The sequence below is a fragment of the Portunus trituberculatus genome, chromosome 42, assembly GCF_017591435.1.
Source record: "Portunus trituberculatus isolate SZX2019 chromosome 42, ASM1759143v1, whole genome shotgun sequence".
NCBI classification, from domain to species: Eukaryota; Metazoa; Arthropoda; class Malacostraca; order Decapoda; family Portunidae; genus Portunus; species Portunus trituberculatus.
Genome location: NC_059296.1, coordinates 30,186,224 through 30,206,572, shown reverse-complemented (window position 1 = coordinate 30,206,572; position 20,349 = coordinate 30,186,224). Strand labels below are relative to the sequence as shown.

Below are 20,349 nucleotides of genomic sequence, written 5' to 3'. Positions count from 1 at the left end.
GTCATTGAGAGTCACCTCGGGAAGCTGAACCTTTCCACACCCATGAATATTCAAGCTCTTTTCTTTCTGGAGACTCTCTTTGTATCTCTTTCATTACCCCATTACGATGTTTGATGCGCGCCATGTCCACAGGAGCGGAGTGGGGCGCGCCGGGGCAGAGGGAAGCCCGTGAGGCGAAAGGAAAGGTATCGTTTGGGTGTAATATCTGGAGGGAAAATCGAGCAGGGGCGTGAGTGATGTCCGCGGGGAGGTCCATAACTCAGGCGGCGCGTCAAGCACTGTCGAGGGGGAGGTGTGCCGCCGCATACACCCTCCCGGACAGGTCGCCTATCACAGGGACGTGTAAATCAAACCCACACGACAGGATGGCGCGCGCACGAAATGGCCCCAACAAGAAGGTGAAGTGATACAAAACAAACGGACTTGTGCACTGCGCGGGAAGGAATGATATAAATGCCGCTCACCATGCCACCAAGGAAGGGAGGGAGGGGAAAAGTAAAGAGAGAGAGAGAGAGAGAGAGAGAGAGAGAGAGAGCAGGGAGGGAATTGGTGGTGGTGCATGCATAAATTGTTATTTCGGGTGAATGTGTGGAAATATTGTATTCTGCCTGTTTGTCTGTGGACACACACACACACACACACACACACTCTCTCTCTCTCTCTCTCTCTCTCTCTCTCTCTCTCTCTTCACACACACACACACACACACACACACACACACACACACACACACTCGATAGAGACAACAAGCAGCGGGTGGTAGTGGTGGTGGCAGTGTCGGTAGACGATGGTCGTGGTGGTGGTGGTGGGTGGACCGGGCGGCCTGTCACCCTCGCCCGCCAAATGACACAGCCGATGACAGACTCGTCCCTCCGTGGTCTTTCGGCGTCATCAATATTTATGTTGCATCGATTCCCTGGTTTTATCCTGCCAATCTGCCGCGGCTCTACGCTGTAATTGCCGCAGATTTGCATGCCGGCGGCTCCTCCTGGCCAACCCACCGCCGGTACACCCGCGGACTGTGGCGTATCTTCATATTAATAATGCCGGATGGTGCTCGCTAAGGGGCTGGTCCCGTGCGGCCATTGGGCTACTCAATCCCCATAGGAGGGCAAAGGTGGCCAAAGGTTCCGCTCGTCCCGCCCCTCCATTTCATTGAAAGAGTGTGAGGGAAGGAGAGAGAGGAGAGGAGAGAGGAGTGCTGAGGGGTTAATGTTATGAAGGGATTAGCGAGGTGTATAGTGTTTGTCAAGGGTGCGTATAAAGAGAGAGAGAGAGAGAGAGAGAGAGAGACGGACGCTTAGACAGACATAGAAACGCGTACACACACACACACACACACACACACACACACACACACACACACACACACACACACACACACACACACACACACACACACACACAAAGAGAGCGAAAGGATCAAGATGATATAGAGTACACAATTATACTACCTAGTTAAAATTCTCGCTTGGCCTTGAAACAGTGCCAGGCGTGCCAGGACAGAGGCACAGGCTGAGGCTGCCGCTGGTTCCCGCCATTCGCTCACCACCAGATCAGCCCTGCCAGGTGCCCGCCACTCCTGAGCTGCACCTGCCGTGTCTCTCTTTACCCTAAACCGACGTGTATGAATATCTGCTCTTAGTAACTAAGATATTAGTGATGGAATACAAATGAAACTCTTCAGATATCCAACAGTTTACTATATTTCCCATACTATGTCCTCCTTTGTCCTTGGCTGTGTGTTGTGTGAAGATCGACCTTAATTATACTTATATCATTGTGGGGGACAGACAAATTGCAAAGACAGAGCTTTATAACCTAAGTAACTCACTACGAAACGGAACAATATATTACAATCCACTTTCCATGTCGTTTTTTGGAATAAGCTTGATGTATGAGTATCTACCTCAATGATTGCTGAAGTCACAATTGTCATGACGATATCCAACTATTCAATACATTTCGCCTACCATTAATAACTGCTTAGATCAAGGATTACACACACTTATAGGTGATCGAAATAGATAGGTATGTTTCATCTAGAGACGTCTATATAGACCTGACAGTTTCAAGCAAGTTATCTTATTTCCTAATGTACTTTTATTCTTATGAAACTTTACTTTTCCTCTTTCGCTGCGTTATTCAACCATGCACAACTCTGATGGCACTGTGCAATACATTTCCAAGCACAGACAAGAAATAACAGAGGAAGTAAAAGAGCTTTCCACTGTCTTGCCTGCATAATGTTAAGAGATGGCTGTAGAATAAGAGACAAATTGCGCTAAATATCGTCCAAAAATTTAAGGTGATTGAAAATTTAAACATAATACGGAACACTAAAAAATGAAGAGGAAAACTCTGCTTGTGAGTGACTGTAAAATGTCAATATTCGTCTTATTTTTTGCTTGTGTGCGTGTGTTTTTTTTTATAATATATTCTAGATTCCAATGGTTTTATTTATATTTGATGTCTCAATATCATTATTTTCAAAGTGCTGTTGGTAATATGCGTGTCTCTTTGGCAGGTGCAACTCGTCCCTGCGACAGAAGCTTCTCGCGGCGGGAGTGTGGCAGGTGAGCAAGCAGTCTGTGTGTGTCCGTCCATGTTGCTCCTGGCGGGGAAATGTTGAGGCTTGTGTCCGTGGTGTTTCCCCCAATAATGGAGCACTCACTCACTCAAATACACACACACACACACACACACACACACACACACACACACACACACACACACACACACACACACACACACACACACACACACACACTAGCCGGTGCAAGCACAAATGGTCGCCAGTCAATATTTCCCGGGAGCAATTCTGTGTGTTTGCAACATCACATTTCACCATTTTTATACAAGCCGCCGTTTCCGATCAGTCTCTATCTTTCTAAACAACAACCTGGTGGACAAATACACATTTTAGGTCGACGCCCAAACTGTGATCCATACATCGCGCAGCCAGCAACAGCAAACGTAAATAAATATGCTCTAACTTGGCGACGACCCAGCGAGAAAAATACCATCGTGATAGCAGCCATCGAGGCATCAGCTTTAGGCGGGCGGCGCTGGGCAGGCCGGCGTGGGGCGGGTGGGGGGAGGCAAAAGTGTTATTGTTGGAGTGGGGGTGGTCCTGGAGGGCCGGGGGAGGGGACGGAGGGGCAGCAGGGGGCGGCTAGTGGTTGTGGCGTCGGGACTATAGAGGAGATAGGGAGGAGGGGTGATGGGGCGGGATAACCGAGGGAGGGGTGAGCGGTGCCTTGGGGGCGAGGGTGTTGTAAAATGTTAAGGTAGTGTTGCCGAGGGCGTGTGAAGTGGTGTGAGGTGAGGCGGGAGAGGTGAGGAGGCCGTGACGACCAACCAGAAGGGCACCGAGGGAGAGGTGAGGAAGGCACCAGCAGCTGTGAGGGTAGCGCGGCGGAGGGATGCTACGGCGTGGCCTGCGTCGTGATGGCGGCGGAGGGGCTCACCGCGGCGCTCCGGCAACGAGGTTGCGAATGTCGTGCTCGCAAAAAAGTAACATTGTGGTGATGAGCACATTGTGCGTCCCACTTCATAATGGCGACGGTCCGGCTGGTCAGGATGTGGCAAGATCAGACACAGCGCCGTCCTGCACTGGAGTCTCATGTCTTGCAACCTTTAATCAATATGGTAATCCTCTTTTTTCAGTATTTACTGGCGTGTTCCCAGGCTGGCCATCCAGCAGTGGGCCGCGGCCGTCGCTGCTGGCCGGCGACACTCGGTGACGCGAAATTATGGTTCCATTTCAGAAAATAGAAACCTCAAATTTCAATTAGCGACATTTTAGAGCAATTTGCAAATGACTTATTCACTTATTGGCTACCTTAGTCGATTGAGGAAATTAATTAGCAAGGAATTCATATTTTGCAAGGTACGTCTGTATTTAGAGAAATTCAATTTTAGTAATTATTCTCAAACTTACAAAAAAATAGCGGAAGTTCTTTACTGGAAATTCAGATCGATAGGAATTGCATAAAACATCTGCTCGGAGAAAATTTCTTCACGTGGCGGGGCGGGCATGGCAGGACAACCTTGGGCTGCCCGATGAAGGCATTGGTGGCTCCCTCCCCAGTGCTTGACACGTGGAAAGCAAAAACAAAATAATAAAAATGACAAGAAATAAGCTGAAGAGCGAAACTGACCATCGGCCGAGAATGTAATTATAATTCTTTGAGTTTGGCGTCGTAGAAACAACATGGCGCCGAGAACCGGTAGTGCTACTTTTCCCACCGAAAGAAAATAACTACATCCATCCTGCTACCAATATATCCCAATATATCCCACCACGTGTCTTTGCGAGTACTGAACAAACATTCCTAGTCCAGTGATGTTCGTTTGAGGAGTTTATACGACGAAGACCATCGGGTGCCTTACATCAGTCAGCCTGGGAAAGATCAAGCTTAGTGAATTCTCGTGTTTACAGAGTTTTGTCCTTCTTCGTTCATTCCGACTGTCAGAAGACGCACTGGCCAGCTGAAGAAGACGAGTTATGTTACGTTATTGATTTAAAAGATCAAACATAGTTATCAGTACTTTTCTAACGTCAGGTAAAGGGTGTTTGTGGGATGGAAGTTTCTCTCTCTCTCTCTCTCTCTCTCTCTCTCTCTCTCTCTCTCTCTCTCTCTCTCTCTCTCTCTCTCTCTCTCTCTCTCTCTCTCTCTCTCTCTCTCTCTCTCTCTCTCTCTCTCTCTCTCTCTCTCTCTCTCTCTCTCTCTCTCTCTCTCTCTCTCTCTCTCTCTCTCTCACGTCTGTCAAGGTCTGACCCTGAATATAAATCCTTGTGTTAGTCGAGGGCAAGGATGCACCACACTTCCATCACACGTTATAGCCTCGCCCTCTAGTATTTCAGAGTCGAAAGAGGAGCCTCAGGATTTGCTCAGTCTTGCAGTGCCCGCTTCCTGCCTGCCCCACCTTTATAAGCAGCATAGGAAACGTGTATAGAATGAAATTTTGTTTGCAGCTATCCATCACATTATTAAGAGCGTCTGAATTCAATAGATCCTTTCTATTTGTCATCTCCTGTCCACTGTACTTTTGAACGGTACTTAAGAAAAAACCTCTTTAAAGCAAGAGTAAGTTTATGTGTTTGGAATGGAACAATAGACCTTTGTAGTTATAAAAAATTGCGTAAAATGCTTTCAAAGACAAGTTGTTAGAAATTTCTTATATCATGTGATTTTGATGGCAATTGTACTAAATTAAATTTCGGTTTCCCTTTCTTTCGTCATCGGCAAGGTTCGCGCAACTACAAGCACAAATAACATCCGCCTTGCTGCACCATCGCCCTGATGGACGCCGCCTTGCCGTGACTCTTTATGTCACGCTGGTTATTAGTGACACGTGTGTAGTAAATGCATAATTGTCGGCATTCAGAAGTTGCCGTCATTCATAACGTTGGTTCAGCACATCGACGACTTCATAGACTGCAGGTGTGCATGTGAGCTGCTTTGTGTTTATTCTTTATCAGATGGCCACCACGTGAGTGCCGCCCTTGTCTCTGCTTTCTGTGCTTCAGTGTCGCTACAACATGTAACACGCCGCCAAATGGAAATGATAACTTTGTGCTTATCTGTCACGGCCACACGGAAGCGGTGCAGCAGCCCGCCACGTGCATTTGGCACTGCGGAGGGGCGCGAGGGTGTAATGCACGTGTGGGGCCCGGAAGCTATGCGTTACCGGGGTGGCCAGGCCATGCCGCCCCGCCGGGAAGGTGTTAATGGCCTGCAATGATACGCTCAGGCGATCGCACTGTTGCCATTGCTGCCCCCGATGCCTGTCATTACTCTTTTAGCGCCCTCATCACTCGCACTGAGTACCGCTTTGCATCATGTTGGAACCGCTGCCGCTTTATGATAATACGCCACTAAATATCTCCATTTCGGTTTGTATCCTGTTGGTAACGATGATTCGCTCCCCGCGCCAATATATCATAGGTGTACCAGTACATGGTGTTTCCGATCCCTGGTGTTTGCTTGCCTATTCATAAGTAAGGAAAATATTATGATTGTCTATTTCTATATGTATGACGTGTATGAAGAATGTAACAAAAGAAACATTAGTAATAATACTTATATAAAAGAGGCACTAAGCAGCCTCGCCCTGGCTCCTGCCATCCTCAAGGAACACCTGAAATAACCCAGGAATACTAGGCTGCCACTAGTCTTGTCTTCTATTCCTCCAGTCTTTCTTTTCCTCCGCTGCCTCCCTCTCTGCCTCGACCCCGCCTCCTGGGCACTGCAAACAATTCCCCAGGAGCATTCCGCCTCTAAGCTAATCCCGTGTAGACGATTAATAAAACATGTAAGATATTGCCGAAGCCAAGCACAGAGAGTAAAGAGACTTAGATCTTAAAAAGTTTAGTGCGGAGGAAGCTCAAGGCGGAAAACTGCGAACAAAAGGTCACAACGGATAATCTCGTTTCGTGAATGGCTGATGAGAATCACACTCGTTTCCTGACCGGCTGTTGAAATTTATAAGACACGTCGAGACTCGCGAGCTGAATGATAAAGGCGTGACCCTGCACGGCGCCGCGCACTGCCCGCGTGATGGTGCCCGCCGCCGCTGCCGCCACCTCGCCTGCTCCTCCTCCAGCTCTGTGCCGCTGCTGTGCCGTAAATCGCGCCGGTCTCGCACTGTGTAATTTGGCAGCCATAAGCGTAAGGAGATTAAGCGATCGATCCTGGACATAAAAACGGGGATGTGCTCATCGTTCAGGTGTCCGCCGCTCACCTGCATCGCCGCGCCCTTCGCTGCGGCACGATAGCGTCCACCACTCGTGAGGGAACACAACTTTGTGCTGCTCCCTCCACGGAGATGCCAGGCGGGGCGCGCAAGCAAGGCGGGGACCAATACACACACACTGAAATAAATTAATAAACCATTGTTCCTCCTGAGATGGCATTTCACTTCTGGGCAGCTGAAAAGTTGCGATCGAAATGATCCAAATCAACATGTTATGCGAGACACGTCGCCTCATAACGTGGAAAATATGCTTCACAAATCACTCGCACCTCAGCACCTGTCACCACGGCCGCGTGGCGCACCGGGCTACTGACAGTTACTTGTCAATACAATATTGTTCCATCTGTTAACTTTCAGTTCCCGCGACCCATTCTCTCCCTCGCGCCCTCCTACGTAATGGATTATATATTTAATATTTTCCTTATGCACAATTATTTTGTGTATATTTTTTTCTTGGCAAGCCTTGCATCGAAATAAAGGTGAGGCAGCATGATGTACACGCATGTACTCCTCATCAAGATATCAGAATGCATTCCACCGTCTGCTCCTTAGGGTCTGATTCTGAGTTGCTTGACCCTCGGGTGAGTGTACGAGCACACCTTCGCCACTGCTCCCTCTCCCAGGCGGCGGGAAGCAGGGACGCTCGGGCAGCCTGCGTGGCGTGGCGTGGCGTGCTGAGAGTCACTTGGGGGTTACCCGCCATAGTAAACTCCATCTGTTGCTATGAAGGCAAGGAGTGAGATGCAGGCCGTGCAATGGAGACGAGGCACAGGCGGAATAAAGAGAATAGGGATCGTTATTACACACACACACACACACACACACACACACACACACACACACACACACACACACACACACACACACACACACACACACACACACACACACACACACGAGCAAGCAAACGCACAAAAGCACATTTTTCCCCCTTGATAACGTAATGTTCTCGTAATTCACATAACTCAGCATTCCCTCCCGCGCTCTTCTTTCCTGTTGCGTCTTCCTTTCCCTGGCATTCCCGGGTCCATGCCACTCACCTCTGTACTCTCATAACAATAGCCATATATCCGCTGTCTTCTAGGGATGGCCGCGGGCACCACCTCACCGCATACTCTCTGAGGTACACTTGACGCCCTCATCACTCACGGCTCACTTTCCCTTGACACTCGGCCATCACGCACCGCCTTCATGCTCCCTCGCTTCCCGGAGGTTCCTCATAGTCACTCGCTCACTCTCGTCTTACGCATCGGTGTGCTACCGTGAAATCCATGTTGGGACTTCCAGCTTTCCATGACCATCATATAAATGAACAAACATTACATCTTAACATTACATCTTTCAATGAACATTAGTCTTCTACTGTCACAGAAGCCTCGCCCTCTTAACAGTTTTGAATGAAGACCACAATCTTATATATACTCCACTGACTTTGACTCAACACTGTAATCTTGCATCAAAACTACAATGTCTATATCAGCATCACCATACAACATCAACCTTTCTAGTTATTACACAAGCGCACTTCACCACGTGTCATCACCACCACCCTACCACCTGAACATGATAATAACAACACAACATTACGCCACAAAACAATACAGCAGCAATGACGTTCGCAGCAGTTCATCTTGAGACACACTGTTACTACTACTACTACTACTACTACTACTACTACTACTACTACTACTACTACTACTGCGACTGTTACTTTTACTGCTACTACTACTACTACTACTATTACTACTACTACTACTACTACTACTACTACTACTACTACTACTACTACTACTACTACTACTACTACTACTACTGCCATTACTACTGGTACTACTACTTCATCCGTTCAACACACACACACACACACACACACACACACACACACACACACACACACACACACACACACACACACACACACACACACACACACACTATTGCCGCGATGAACATGATAAATTCTCCACCAAAAATTCCAAACAAGTGGTAGGCGCGCGGGTGTACATTGTGCCGGCGTATCATTCTTTTATCCTGTGTTGTTTAGGCGTCTCGTAAAAATCCCTTGTTCGTGTTGGTTGGGAAATACACGTATTGTCTGCGGCGGCGGCGGCGGCGACTATGTGCTTTCGGTGACACTTGGGAAGCATCGATGGAAAGCAAGAGTTACTAAATTTACTGTTTTCGAGAAAGTCACTGCTAAAATTAGGATAATAGGCACAATTAGGACGAATTTTCCCGCTTCTCACCAAAGTCTGTAATCTTTGTCGGTTTAGAAAAAAAGGAACTCAAGAGCGTGTATTATGAAATGGAAGATCTCACAGGAGTTATACAGACAGAAAGGCAAAGAAATAAATAGAGAGGGTTAGTAAAGGAAGCAGTTGAGGGATGACTTAGCGACAGTTAATTCTTTTAGCTTAAGACAGAAGAACCATTGTCAAGGTTCATAAAAGCACTGAGACAAAGCAAGCGCCGACCAGGGACAAGTTTGCCTAATTCTGAAATGCACTGGTCTCTCATCACAACTGTTCTTCAAATCCATAGAGATTACTACTCCAGTTCTAATGTGTATTTCTCACTGATGGCGAGGAATCCTTATCAAACTATCACTGAAATCATGGGAAGACTTGGAAATTATGATAACAGGAAAAATCTTACATCTTATATGTTCTGTAATTTTTATTCATTTAGTTCTATTTTAATATATGTTTTTTTTCAGTAGTGGTATAGAAGCATTAGCACACTATCACTGAAATAATGAAAATATATATTTAATCTACAATAACGAAGATTAAATACTTATAACAATGCAATGGCCACATTTCAAAACTCCTTGAATTCATATTAAGACTATTTCTATACGTAGTAGAGATGATTAGTCTGAGTGTCTTTCTCATTGTGTTGCAGTATCCTTTTGGAACTGTTATTGGAATCATGAAAACAGTCTTGAAAGTCTCAATAACTTCCATTAGAGCGTATCAGAAAATAGTGGAGTCATGACGTCGAAATATTTGAGAATGCGAAACTTCTGGGTGTAAAATACAATGGAAATTTTGTTTAAAGTCAAAATTTAATGTTATTTTCCTTGAACTGTTTTGGCGGGCTATGCAACACATTACAGCAATAAAACCACTACATTTTAGTCCACAAATACTCACATGTAAACATAAGGGATAACAAACAACAGATTTCCACGTGTGTCACCAATATAATGTATAAAAGAGAGCAGAAAAATAGGTAAAAGTTATTTCCTAGTGTCTACTTAATACATTGACCGCAGATGGCTGGTGAACAGTAAAAAATGTCAGTGTGGTTTGTAAGTAAGGAACAATGTGTCGAATAACAGTGATTGAATTGCAAAAGAATATTCGTCTCACAATACAGAAGTCACGTCCAGAATTAAGCTAACTGCATGCTCACATTATTATTTTTTTCATACGCACAGTAGCCCGCGCTGAATACGTGATAGCATGCACAGTTTTTTTTTTCCATTCATGTACATTGGAATACATCGAAGGGAAAAGAATCATGTTATACTTGTAAGTGTCTCTTGCTCTTACAGTACTTCCATTTCCCCTGATGTATAGTTTATAGTGCCACCGATACGAAAATAAAAAGAAGAACATTGAGGGAAGCTATATGAGACCATCGAATCGAGTTATGCTTGTGAGTGTCTCTTCTTATAGAACTTTCATTTTCCCTGAACTATAGTTTTAGTACTTTACATTTCTTTTCTGTATAGTGTCACCGATAAGAAAATAAAAAGAAGAAAAATGAGGGAAGCTATAAAAAGCCATCGAACCTAAACGTAGCAATCCCTGAATATATCTACTCCTCTTCTGGAGCACCGTATTGGCGTTGCGTTACTGAGTGCGCGTCAAATGAAGATAACCCATGAGTGAAGCAACAATCCTCCGATATGGCAGGGAACTTCCATCACTTTGGCGGTCAGGAAACACGTATTGCTGGCGAAGCGAGTACATACGAATAATCAGGAAAGTGAGTAATTGAAGCATGTTAGTTAAGCAGTCTGTCGCCACATATGCGTCAATTATCACGGAGACTGCACAGATCGCTGCAACACATGATGAGCGAATACCATCATGCATCACGAGCAAGACCAGCACAGCCCCGGGGCGAACGCCTTGCCTGAAGCGTCAATCCTCACCCTCACCCTCACCCGGCGTCCCTCATGTCTGCTACTCCCTGCCACCGCCTCGTCTGTACACATAGTACTATCAACTACTGTACCTAATTGTAGTTTTCCAGAAGATTTGAAAGGAAGAGTTGGGTGTTATATGCAGGATAAGGTGGCAGTTACTGTTGTTCTTGGTAGAGACTTGATTCCAGCATTGTGTTTCTCTCTATCGCGTCTAACCCTGACTATCTTTTAACAGCTTAAAGAAGGAGTCGATTGAGGTCTTCAAAAATGTTTTCATGATACTACATATAGTTTGGCAAAGAATCAGCAGAAGAAAGGGCGAGTAACATCAGATTTATCACGCTAATCACCCATATGGCCTTTAGAAATACTCCTGATGAGAGAACAAAGCATTTGAGGATACGGGTTTTTCTGTTCCGTTTTGTTTTGCGTCTTCTTTCTTTTTCCGTCTTGGGTACAAAAGTAATCTTGTCACCGATGCTGAGACACGTGATAGAGAGGCGATTGGAGCACAAGAGGAAAATGGCTTCATAAAATGGAAGGTAGTGAAACTATTGTGGTGGAAGCGGCTTCGTGACGTCAGGAAACAACGTAAACCGGGTCCAAACTCTCAAAGGTTTCGGCTTCACCATTAACAGATCTTAGTAGAAGTCATTGGTGAGTTTTCCAGGATACTTCCACGATTCTGATGATAGATGAGCCACCAACTCCTCTTATAATGCCATTAGTATATCCCTTGACAAGACCAGGTAAGGAATCCACACTATCAGCTGGAGACAACAACGCCAATCACCACAAAGACGGTACAGTGAAAGCGTTACCTTACTCCATAGGATGGCAAACATTCTACTGTCGGTTATTGACTAAGGAAAGATATGTAGTACAGAGGGTAAAAGCACAAGCCCACAACAAGATGTAATGACGGAAAGTACAAAGTTTTTAAAGATGAATTAAGTAAGTATGGGATCAGTTAATGTGTCTTGGGAAGCTCTTTAAGAATCCGATGGTAGGAATAGTATTGCAAAAGAAGGAGGAAGAGTAAGGAGGAGAAAATATGGAGAAAAGGAAAAAAAAAAAACAAGAGGAAGAAAAAGCTGAAGAAGAAAAGAAGAGGAAGTAGAAGAAAGCAAGAAAAACAAAATGAACAAAGAGAACAACAATAATGCTAAAAGTCATGAAAATAAGAAAATGGAACGATATATTGTAACAGTAACGCTTAACTACAATAATGAACAGTACTATTACCATGACCACCACCATTACCACCACCACCACCACCACCAAAACGGAATAGAGAACAAAGATATATGTGGTAGAAGTCCAGAGAGAGAGAGAGAGAGAGAGAGAGAGAGAGAGAGAGAGAGAGAGAGAGAGAGAGAGAGAGAGAGACATTAAGGTAGCCCACAATACGTCTTCGTGGTAGTAATGTACTGCGTCTGATTGAGAGACAGAACAATGGGTAGGATAGAGTCACATGCATTAGAGAGAGAGAGAGAGAGAGAGAGAGAGAGAGAGAGAGAGAGAGAGAGAGAGAGAGAGAGAGAGAGAGAGAGAGAGAAATTCATTATATGTTTTTTCCGACTAACAACAACAACAGCAACAACAACAACAATAATGACATTATTACTACTACTACTACTACTACTACGAATAATGATAATAATACAACTACTACTACTTCTACTACTACTTTTTCTACCACTACTTCTACCACTGATATTACTTCTACCACTGCTACTAGTACTACCACTTACCACTACCACTACCATTATTACTATTACTACTACTACCACTACCACTACTACTACTACTACTACTACTACTACTACTACTACTACTACTACCACCACCAGTTCCATTACAACCACCATCACCATCACCAGAACCATTAAGAAGGAGAAGGAAACAAGCCAACCCCCAAGAGACACACACAAACCCCCACCAAGAAAATAACACTAAGAATGATATAATGAAAAGCCAAGGGAACTCACAGCTGGAATATAACAAACAATACACGGAATATACGTAGAGGGAAGGGAACAGCGGCATTACCTTTAATGATATTTGGGTTATGGAGTGTAGCAGCCATTATTTCACGCGATCGTTATCACTGAATTAAATCGTATTAAATCACCTTTTTATGATCTATAATACATGAATAATGCGCCACCGTATTCCCCCGCGTCACAAGTCTGCGGGCTCCACTGATGCACACTGACCGGGGAACTGACTGACTGACTGACTGACTGAGTGACTATGAGTGGTTCTGCTTCACATCCACTATTTCAAAAGGCTTTATTTAAATCTACACGAGTTTTTATAATGTTTTTTTTCTATGGTTCTAGAGGCAGAATGACAAAATTTTTACATTCATTACTGTAGAAACTCTTGAAAACTCAGGTAATCATGTCTGTGACCTTGGGAAGTAGTCTTGGCGAGAGAGCAAAGTGTTTCTGAATATCGGCCACTGACTGACTGAATGAACGAATGACTGACTCACTCACTAAGGGATTGACTGCTTCAGAGAGAGAGAGAGAGAGAGAGAGAGAGAGAGAGAGAGAGAGAGAGAGAGAGTTTTATTTTTATTGTTATGACAGAAAAGAAGCTGAACATTGGCAGTCTGTGTGTGTGTGTGTGTGTGTGTGTGTGTGTGTGTGTGTGTGTGTGTGTGTGTGTGTGTGTGTGTACCACCATTATGGTAACAAGGAGTCAGGAATGAGGGATTAAGGCGATGAAAAGAGAGAAAGGGAACAGAGACCGAGGCCATTACTGAATGAGTGATGCTGCTAGAAGAGGGAGAGGAGGAGGAGGAGGAGGAGGAGGAGGAGGAGGAGGAGGAGGAGAAAGACGACGAGAATGTGTAGAAAGAGCAACGGAAGGAGAAAAGTGGAGAAAGGGGAAGTTGAAAAATCAAGAACATTAAAGGAAAGAAGCAGAAACTTAACAAGAATGAAGAAAAACTTAAAGAAAAATAAGCAGAAAAACTTAAAGAAAAATAAGAAGAAAAACTTAAAGAAAAATAAGAAGAAAAGAAAAAGGAAAATAAGAAGAAAAGAAAAGGAAAAGAAGAAGAAGAAGAAGAAGAAGAAGAAGAAGAAGAAGAAGAAGAAGAAGAAGAAGAAGAAGAAGAAGAGGAAGACGAAGAAAAAGAAGAAGGAAGAAAAAGATAAAAATGGAGAAGGAGCAGGAGGAATGTGGATCAGAAGGAAGTGGATGAAGGGAACAAAAAGACGATAGCTATGAAAAGTGATGGTGAAAACACTAAAATAGAATTAAAAGGACAATGAAACTAATGTAATGATTATATTGATGATGAGGTTAATAGTAATAATAATAATAATAACAGTAATAGTAATAATAATAATAATAATAATAATAATAATAATAATAATAATAATAATAATAATAATAACAATAACAATAATACTCGTAAGAAAGACATATTGTTTGTAAATGATTGAAAATGAAGGAGGAAATATAGAAGAAAAATGATGAAATAATAAATTATAAGCAAACTGTTCTTCTTGCTGTGATTTGTTGTTGTTGTTGTTGTTATTGTTGTTGTTGTTATTGTTGTTGTTATTGCTATCATTATTATTGTTTTTATTGTATTCCATTATCATTATTACTATTATCATCATTTTCCTTATTTTTCCTTCATCCAAACCATTAATAATAAAAAGGAACGTTAGAAGGATGAGAAATGGGAAGAGAAAGAGATGGGGGAATGGTAACAATATACAAACAAATAGAAAAAAAATAGTGAAAGGAAAGAAATAATCAACAATAACAAGCACAAATAATACAAACGTAAGCAAAATCAGAGCGTCACATTTGATAGCAACACCACAACCACCATCACCACCACCATCACCACCACTACAACCACCACCATCACCACCACTACAACCACCATCACAACCACCATCACCACCACCACAACCACCATCACCACAACCACCCCCACCACCAATGCAACCACCATCACCACAACTACTGACAACAACATACAAAAAAAAAAATTATAGAACATGAAGAAAAGGTGAAAAAAAACGAAAACAAAGAAAATAAGAAGACTGAAACATAAATAGAAAAATGAATAAGAAAAAACAAAAGAACAAGAAGAGGAAAGAAAAAAAGGAAGAAGGCCGATGAAAAGACAAAGAAACTCAATGAGAACTGTGACAAAAATACTGAAGACTTGAACAGAAGCAGGACGAGAACTGGGAGGAGGAGGACGAAGAGGCGAAGAATTACATACCATTACAGAGAAGAGACAAGCCAGAAGACATGTTCGTTTTAGAGGAAGGAAGGTCTGTGCTGAATTATACACCATTGTGGGCACATTACGAGTGGGAGAACAAGAGGAGGAAGACTTCTCCCCATCAACTCCTGCGTTATCACGGCGGCAGGAAGCAGTAGAAAACAATAAGGAGGAAGAGAAGCAGGAGGAAGTGGAGGAGGAGAATAGAGCAGTAGGTATGAAATGTTCCCATCAGTATGAAAGAAAATACATGGTGAGAAAAGCAATGGTGACAAGATGGAGGATGGGCAAGAGAAGGAGAAAGAGGAATAAGAAAAGAGAGAAGAAGAGTACTAAGAAAACAAACATAAGGAAACGAAGAAAAATGTAGCGATGGGAGTAGTAGTAGTAGTAGTAGTAGTAGTAGTAGTAGTAGTATAGTAATAGCAGGAGCAGTGGTGGTGGTAGTAGTAGAAACACAGCACAACACAATCCAGAACACAACATGTACTACCTAAGAACTGAGAGAGAGAGAGAGAGAGAGAGAGAGAGAGAGAGAGAGAGAGAGAGAGAGAGAGAGAGAGAGAGAGAGAGAGAGACTAATGGGAGAGAAGGAGTAACATTTCCCCAAAAACCGATGGGTATAGTGGGAGAGGAATGTCGATCACGTTCATTAGTATGCACGTCTCGGCGGCTCTGGAGGAGAGGAGCAAATAATGCGACATCAGGCATTGCGTGCATCCCTGGAAAGGACGGCCGCCTCACCAGCCTCCTGGAACAATCATCTGCCTGTCCTGTGTCCCGTTGGTCGTCTCCTGTGCTCGCCGCTCGGCACTCATCGTCGCCATTGTGTCGGCGCGTCCTCATACACACACACACACACACACACACACACACACACACACACACACACACACACACACACACACACACACACACACACACACTGCCTTGTCCCACCACGAGGGAGTACGCCTCAAATGAAGGACAGACAAATCTACCAAGTGTCGCAGTTGCATATAGACTGAGTAAAAATCACAATTTGCATCGTATTTGAAATAAAAAAAACTGCCCAACTTTCACTCTCGGAGCGTAAAAGTGGATCGCTTACTCCGGCGATCAAAAGTGGCTCATTTGCGTCGGCCTCGTATCGCTGTGGCAACGCAAAGCAAATAGTTTTACAAAGGCCGGTCGATGACTGTGGCAGCCTCCCGCGGGCCGGCCTGAGCGGCGCATCCAGCTTACTGTGTCCCGGGCCCCGGCAGGCAGGTATTGGCTTCCTAGTCCTGCCGCTGCGCTCCCGTGGCCAGCGGGCGGCTTACGCTTCTCAAAGACCCTGCTTGCAGATTCCTTCCGGATGTCACACGTGTATGGACAACTCCCGCAGCCTGGGTTTTAATGAGACTTGCCACCGCTCTCTTCCCTCCTCCTTGAATGGCATCTCCTCTCTCTCTCTCCCTATCTCTGTTATAGGTTGTTCAAGGATGACTTCACTCGGCCATTGCAATAAATTTTCTGTTATTAATAAAAAAAGTGCAAGATTACTGTCCAAAGTTTTGAGACTACTTGTTATCATACAAATTCAATGTCTTATGGATCAACATGGAAGCCATTTTCCTTTCGGGTTTAATTCATGTGGAGATTTGTGGAGGCTCCCTCAATAAAAAACAACAACAACAAGAACACAAAAAGAAAAACCTTGCTTGCAAATTTCTTCAAAGAATATATCGTGATGAAGAACGATTACCAAAAATATCTGTGTACCGTGTGTGTATTGTGTGTGTGTGTGTGTGTGTGTGTGTGTGTGTGTGTGTGTGTGTGTGTGTGTGTGTCTGTTCGCTCGCTCGCTGTCACGGAAGGGGCAAAATATACGAGACGACACTCAGCAAAGAAAATATACCAGGAGATTGAAGGTTATGAGGAACATTGCACGGAAAAGATGCCAAGCAGTTATGTGTCGGCACGAAGCGAACCAGTGGAAATAGCTGAGGGTTCTGAGATCACACCTCGAGGATAGCGCCTTTAAGGAGAGTTGGCCGCAGCGAGTGTCAGCGTGGTGCGGGCGCTGCTGCTATCGCCCCGTCATCGCCAGTCACTCGCAGTATGGGCGGGGATGATCCAGGGTGTAATCATTGTCAATCACGGGTGGAACAGCCTCCTGAACGACGACGCTTCATCCGTCAATCACGTCCATTAGCAACTGTCATCAAGCCGTCAGCCGCAGGAGTGCAGGCTGTCCTCCCTCTCGCACCTGTACACCTCGCCCGGCTCTGCTCGCTCAACAGGTGTAATTGTACTCTTTACCTGATCCACTCTGCCTCGCGTGACCGGCAGGTGTGGCTTGCGTAACGCCGCCATGAGCACCACCACGCACGCACACACACACACACACACACACACACACACACACACACACACACACACACACACACGTCAAGCTATGCAGGTGTCAAGGCTTGCACGTACATTCCTGCAGTAAGAGGCGTCACCAGTGCATTGCTCTTCTCGCGACCCTGGAAGGTAACTGCCGAGCATCACCAAGGCAGCAGTGGGCAGTCATTGTCAAGGTTTTCTTGCGTCGCTGCCTCCTTACAGCCGGGTGAATTGTTCTGCTCTTTGTCGTTATGTGATACCAACTGCTTGAACGCCATGAACAGTCGAGTCAAAAAGGTATTACATGGAGATTTTTCAATATTATCAGCATTAAAACTAAAGAGCTCTTCCATTTATGTGTGGTTACATGACGTAAGTAATATTTGAAGACTGAACGTTGGCATAAAAGAAAAAAAAATATGAAGATTTTTCAACATACGAAGAGAACATTCTAGGAACTGTACCGTCATTTTCCAAAGCTTACAAAATACAGTAGCTGCTTGATTTGACATGACAAATCTCTTTCTAAAGTAAAAATAGCATTTTATGAATGATTTTGCTAGAAATTATTACTGATTTTTTTTATCGTGCAGTAAGTTGCCAATTAGTTATAAAGAAAGGCTGACAAATCATTTTTCGGCAATCCTATTATCCATGTCGGTAAATGTTCAACTTAGAATATGTGGCGCTGGAACAGCTCGTTTCTCAACACATGTGAACTCTGGGCTGTGTAGGGACGAAGATCTATATCTTGTTCCTACGTGGCGCGAGGCTGACGCAGAGACAGCACAGAGAGCAGCGGGATGAGCGTTACAGGATCAGAGCGAGGGAAGGGATGGCCGGAGTAGAGTGGCGGTGACGGAGAAGCCCCAGAAGAGTGTGAGCCAGGCACGATACAGGCGACGGGCGCTGTGACACCCGCACGTGTGGCACTTATGGTTACTCTCCTCAACAATGGTGGTGACGCTCGCTGCGCCTCGCCGCGGTACACACGTCGGTGGACTGATAGGGAGAGGACTGACGCGGCTGTCACTTACCCACTTCCTTTCAGTTGTGCGGGAGGAAAGTGGCAGCGTTGTCTTCCATCTTGTAATTTTCAGGATTCATCACTTTCCTGACGTTATAAAGTGTTGAGTCTGTCATTAGAGGCAAATTGCGGTTTAACGACTTGCTGATGACAGTTGTAATGAACAGAGTAACCAGTGATTAAGGACAGTAATACGATCCCGTGGCTCATAACACCCATTTGGGGCGATAAGGAGGCGGGAGAGGCGGGAGAGCGAGGGAAGAGGCGGGGATCAGGACTGAAGATGCAAGGGATGGGTGGTGAGGCGCTGGTGGTGTCGTTACCATGGTAGGGCGAGGCTTGCCATGTACTCGTATACCATAGAACGCCACGCCTAAGCTCCTGTAATCCCGGCTTGCACATGTTCCCTTAATTGTCCAGCACGTGTAAATGCTCTCAGTATTATCTTGGCTTGTTAATTACTCAGTCATCGCGTCTGGTCATCTCCATGGAAGCCAAGAGAGAGAGAGAGAGAGAGAGAGAGAGAGAGAGAGAGAGAGAGAGCTGTTGACTCGTGTCAGAAAACAAACATTGCCTGGTGCTTCACAGAGCGGCGGTAACGTGGCTGCTGAGAGAGGATACCCATTAACTAGGATTTTGTATATTCAGCCTCTATGAAAGCTGATCGTCTGGGCTAAATAACCACCAAAGAGGAAGCCTGTGTTCTTCACGCGTGTCTCCTGCTCTGAATGAAAGAAGCAGGAATAGCTGGTGACGGCGGCGCAGGGCGGGCTAAGCTGAGGTGGCTGGCGGCCGCGAGAGGCAGAAGCAGGCCAGGGCAGACAGGGAGGACAGGGCGGAGGGAGGCAGTACTGTAACCTGATAGGATTACGCTCCACGACTTGCCTTGGTGGTGGAAAGTGTGGAAGTGACAGTATTAGTGCCATTATTCAAGGCCACTTATTTAAACAACACGTGAGGTGAAGAGTATTGTGTGAGCAACGCCGAAGCACAGAAAAGAAAGAAAAAATGTCTTGTTTATGTATTTGTATGTTTAGTTGATGTTTTATTGTCACTGTTACTGTTTTCAATATTATTATTATTACTATTATTGTTATTATTATTATCATTATTATTATTGTTATTATTATTATTATTATCATTATCATTTATCATTATCATTATTATTTTTGTTATTATTATTATTATTATTATTATTATTATTATTATTATTATTATTATTATTATTATTATTTTCTTTTCTTTATCATTATTATATCTGGTTTACGAAATTATTATCTTTGCTATCAATATCAATATGAACATGGATCCTGCTATTTTGTCGTCCACTGATAGAGATACAAAGAATTATCATAATAAGTTACATACATAATCTCTTTCTGAAAATCTTCTTGTAACGTGTTTTATTGGCGCAGTGAATCAAGGCTTACTCTTTCGCAGCTCCAATGGTCAAAGGGACAATTGTCGCCTGTTCTTTCCTACCTCTTACAAACATGGAGTCAAAAATCACCTCTACACTAGGTAAATAAACAGAATACTCAGAGTTGATATTGTTTTGTAATGCATGAAATATTAATGATGGTGGCGGAGGTGGTAGTGGTGGTGGTGGTGGTGATTGTATTCATTATGATAATTGTACTTTTCTCTGTCTCTATCTGTTTTCCACATTCATGTCAATAAAATTTAGTAGTAGTAGTAGTAGTAGTAGTAGTAGTAGTTGTTGTTGTTGTTGTTGTTGTAGCAGTAGTAGTTGTTGCAGTAGTAATTGTTGTGGTGGTTGTTGTT

General features: G+C 44.3%; 1 protein-coding gene and 1 long non-coding RNA gene across 4 annotated transcripts in view; one reads left to right on the top strand and one right to left on the bottom strand.

The window, feature by feature from the left end:
• Positions 1-20,349, top strand: part of LOC123517422 — a 237,060-nt gene that overhangs the window by 81,139 nt on the left and 135,572 nt on the right. For both annotated transcript variants that reach the window (XR_006678461.1, XR_006678460.1), the window contains exon 3: positions 2,528-2,576. This is a non-coding gene — a long non-coding RNA (uncharacterized LOC123517422). The remainder of the gene's footprint in view (positions 1-2,527; positions 2,577-20,349) is intronic.
• Positions 1-20,349, bottom strand: part of LOC123517420 (GATA-binding factor C-like) — a 95,605-nt gene that overhangs the window by 72,664 nt on the left and 2,592 nt on the right. The gene's annotated exons all lie outside the window — the stretch shown is intronic.